This window comes from Chionomys nivalis, chromosome 5, assembly GCF_950005125.1.
Source record: "Chionomys nivalis chromosome 5, mChiNiv1.1, whole genome shotgun sequence".
Lineage (NCBI taxonomy): Eukaryota > Metazoa > Chordata > Mammalia > Rodentia > Cricetidae > Chionomys > Chionomys nivalis.
This window is the reverse complement of record NC_080090.1, coordinates 31,106,253-31,110,486: the sequence shown is the minus strand read 5'-3', so window position 1 is coordinate 31,110,486 and position 4,234 is coordinate 31,106,253. Positions and strand designations below refer to the sequence as shown.

At 47.2% G+C, this 4,234-nt stretch overlaps 1 long non-coding RNA gene across 1 annotated transcript; it reads left to right on the top strand.

The window, feature by feature from the left end:
- The first annotated feature begins 270 nt into the window (after positions 1-270).
- On the top strand, positions 271-3,103 carry LOC130874999 (uncharacterized). Its single transcript, XR_009057160.1, has 3 exons — positions 271-333; positions 568-686; positions 1,939-3,103. It is a non-coding gene; the product is annotated as an uncharacterized LOC130874999 (long non-coding RNA).
- The last annotated feature ends 1,131 nt before the right edge of the window (positions 3,104-4,234 follow it).

Sequence of the window (4,234 nt, the reverse complement as noted above, 5' to 3'; positions counted from 1 at the left end):
ATTCTTAACCATCATCTTCCCCGGCCTCTGTCTCCTTACATGTAAAGCTTAGCTGTTAATGGCAACACCTCAAACCTCTATGAACAGAGAATGAAAAGTTTAGGAACATTCTTGCAGTCCAGCCTGACCTGGTCAGGATAGTTTTTTGTTGCGGGAGGTCCTTCCGCTCCTCCAGCCAATAGCCACTGAGATACCAGCCCATTGGGGCGTGGTCTCTCCCCCTTTAGAAAAGCGGCCACTTCCCTCCTTGCGCTCTCTTACTTCCTGCTCCGCTTCCGGTGACTGGACTCCATTCCTGATTGCGCAGAGGGCTGTTGTCTGTGATGGTGATCTGTAAGTTTTTTTCCCTTTTAAATAAATAACCATTTTATTAATCATAATTCCAAACTGGTGTTTATGACTTACGCCTTCGCTTTCAGTTTTTGATCTTTCTGCAAACCATGCCTTGAACCAGGAGATCTTAAGTGCTTCCAACACTGCCCAAGGTTCCTTCAGTACCAAGGCTCCCATGAGCCATCCAGTCTCCCTCTGCATGCCCCTCTGATTTGCTGTTTCACTGTGCCCAAGCTCCAGCCCTTCCCGGAAATGCCCATCTGCCACTTCCAGTGCAGCTTGGACTTAACCTGACCAGGGGCAGGGAAGGAATGAAGAAAGGACAGACAAACATACAGAAAAGCTATGGCCAGGTAAGTTGCATGCATTTCTGGCGGAGTGGCACTAGCTACTGCCGCTATACAGAACCTCTGCGTGTTTATTGTGTGTAGCATGAGGAGAGGGGTTAGCCAGTCTCAGCAGGAAGCGTCTGGAGGTGAGCAGTCTCAGGCTGTAAACATCCAGGAGGAGGAAGCTGCAGTTGCTATTTTTTGCACACACTGCCAACACTCAGACTCAGACCAGATAAAGACTTTGCCAATTCTGAGCCTGATGCTATCGGGAAGGCTTTGCCAATTTCCCATGACTGGCTCGTGTCAAACACTATGCGTTAACTCGGGACTTCATTCACTCAGGACTTCACTCATTCCCTAGACCTATCTCTTAGTAACATCTTCTCAGCAGATGGTAGAGAGGTAGAGAGGACAGGGCTCAGCCTGCCCTCTGCTACACAGGAACAGCTACCTAGAGCATCTGGAACTAAGAAGGGTTTAGAGAGATGTCCATACTGAGTAAAAGGAAATGCTGTGATCAATTAATTATGTCTGCTGAGGACTCCATGGGGAGGCATGGGAGCTCCCATGCAATGCGCCTGCAGCTCACCATCCTTTATAGAGCAGATGCAATATCTGAGCAGGTGTGTGAGTATGTGCTCATGTGTGCATGTGTCATGTACAAGTCCATGTGTGTGCAAGTGTGGAGATAAGCCTCTGCTGCTATTCTTCAGGAGCCATTAGTCTTACCTTTTGAGACATCCGATTAGGTTAGACTGCTGGCCAGCCAGCCCCAGGAATCCTTTTATCTCTGCCTCTCCAGGGCTGCCATCACAATGCACATACCGTACCTAGCTTTTTATGTGGGAGCTGGGGATTGAACTCACAATCTCATGCTTCTGTGACAGGCAGTTTACTAATCAAACCTCTGCCTCAGCCCTGGACAGTTCCTCATAATCTGGACTTCTTGGAGTCACACTGGGAGGTTGGTGTATGACCAGGAGAGCTGAGAAAATCAGAGACGTGAGGGAGTGATTCTCTAGGGACTTGCCTAGAACCCCAGCAAGCCCCAAAAGTAAGAGCAGAGTTCAACTATGTCTGAACCCCTGTCTCTGCTTTGCCCTCTGACCTCATTTATTTCCCACCCTGATCATAGCCTAGGTCTGGGAACAGTCATATCTGTGGGTGTGTGTGATAGACCCAAGGCGGCATTTGGACCCCATGGGTTACATCTGCTGAGGCTGCACCAACCTGTGTGAACCTGCAAAGTCTCTCATCTTCCTCACCTTCCCAGAGAAATGCATCACAGATGATGTCTTGCATGGAGCTGAAGGCCACAATGAGAAACCACATGGACTACTAACTTCTCAAGATACCTGCCCCCATGGACTTTCACAGGAGGGCTCTGACTGATGCCTGCCTCCCTCCCGACCTGGGACATAGTGCATCCTGGTTGTCTACAGAAGCTCGGGGACTGAGAACTAACCCCATACCACTTTCGCTGGGGAATTCTTTGAATCCTAGAGGCATCAGGCCTGAGTCCAGATTGTTCTGACCCCATAGTTCAGGGTCAGAGCCCTGTCCCACCTGCCTGGTGACCCAAGATGCAGTTCTATCCTAAAAGCTTTGACTGGTGGCGCCTGCCCCTGCTGCATCACCCCGCATGAGAGAGCTGGATGAGATAAGGTCTGCTCAGGGATCCAGCTGTGGTCGCAAAAGCTCTTTGCACACATGCCCAAGCCTTCCTTTATTTATTCGTTTCCACTTACACCTCTCCAACTCAGCAAGCGTGGGTCATAAGTGGGGAGGGGAAGGTGACCCACTCATGGTTTTCTACAGCCTGACTTCCCACAGAAAGGCCCCAAGTTGATGATTCCAGGGTTTCCCGGCAAAGAACAACATTCCAGGCAAAGGCTCCTGTGGCCAAAGAATGCCTTTGGCCCAGGGAAAGGCAATCTGCCACCCACGCTCACAACTCGGTGGGAGATCCTAGCTAGACAGCAAAAAAGACAAAAAAGAAAAAGAAAAAAAAATGGGTAGCATTAATTTAGCACCTACTGTGTTCCCAGTAGCTGCTAGAGATTTCATTGCATTTAGATCCTTTATCCTTAAAACAATCACACTGAGTCCCAATTCCCCTGGCCTATAGAGCTTGTAAACACCAGGCTGGGATCTGATTTCATTGTTCTGGGTGGGCCAGGCACAGGACTTTCTCAAAATGCCCCAGGGCATTTGAGTGTGTGGTCAATGCTGCCAACAGGGCCCTAGTCAGCCATTCTTGACCTTCCAAGGGCATACAAATGAATCCCATGAATATTGTTAAAATACAGATTGCAATTCAGCAGGGCCGGGTAGGACCTTTCTAACTAGCTCTCAGACTATGCAGAAACCTCTGAGCCTTGGACCAAGCTTTGTAGAACAAGAGTGTAGTCTGGCTGTAAACCTCATGGCAATAAAAATCTGGTTCCTCTAAGGTCTCTAAAATCAAGGGACTTCAGAATAAACATTTGTCAAAGATGTAAAAAAAATGAAGAAGGTTTGCAAGAGGGGTCACATGGCTGCCATTTGAGCTGGAGTAGGGACCGCATATGGATTACTGAAACCTTCTTTCCTCTGATGGTCATCAAAAGGTAGGAGCAATATTTATGATTTCCGAGAGTTATCTGGAAGATTAAAAGAGACCATACAAAAACTGGATGTTAGATGGTGTTAAAAACTATATTGCTTACTTTTTTTTTTTTTTTTTTTTTTTTTGGTTTTCGAGACAGGGTTTCTCTGTGGTTTTGGAGCCTGTCCTGGAACTAGCTCTTGTAGACCAGGCTGGTCTCGAACTCACAGAGATCCGCCTGCCTCTGCCTCCCGAGTGCTGGGATTAAAGGTGTGCGCCACCACCGCCCGGCTATATTGCTTACTTTTAAAGTATGACAACCGTTTTTATTTCTATTTAATTTGTTTACTAGTAGCTGTACATCAATATTTATAGGTGGACAATACAATGTCTGAAGTTTGCTTTAGATACTCCAGTCAGAAGCAAGGGGAACAGAAAATGACAGAAGAGGGGAAAAAAAGAGGAGGGGAGGAGGAGGATGAAGAAAAGGGGGATGAAGAAGAGGAGGGGGAGAAGAAAGCCAGAGGGATGGATTAAAACAGTAAGAGAGGAGATGGCTCGGTGAATGAAGTGATTGCTGCACAGACATGAAGACTTGAGCTGGGATCTGACACCCATGTGAAAACCACACCATGCAATCAGCACTGGTGGAGCGGGTAGAGGGAGAGGCACAGACCGAGGATATTTGGGACTTGCTGCCCGCCTGTCTTGTTAAATTGGTGAGCTCAGTTTCAGGTTCTGAGAAAGACTGTTTCAAAACATAAGGTGAAAAGCAATTGAAGAAGAGACACAACACCAAACCCCAGCCACCTCTCGCATGTGCACACACATAACACACACACATAATATAGACACACACACTGAGTGAACATGAATGGTTACTGAAATGAGGTGATAGGGACGAGAGGCCCTTACTATTCTATTTTTGCAAACATGTGAATATTCTCATAAGTAAAAGTTAATGATCAAAAGAAATATTTTG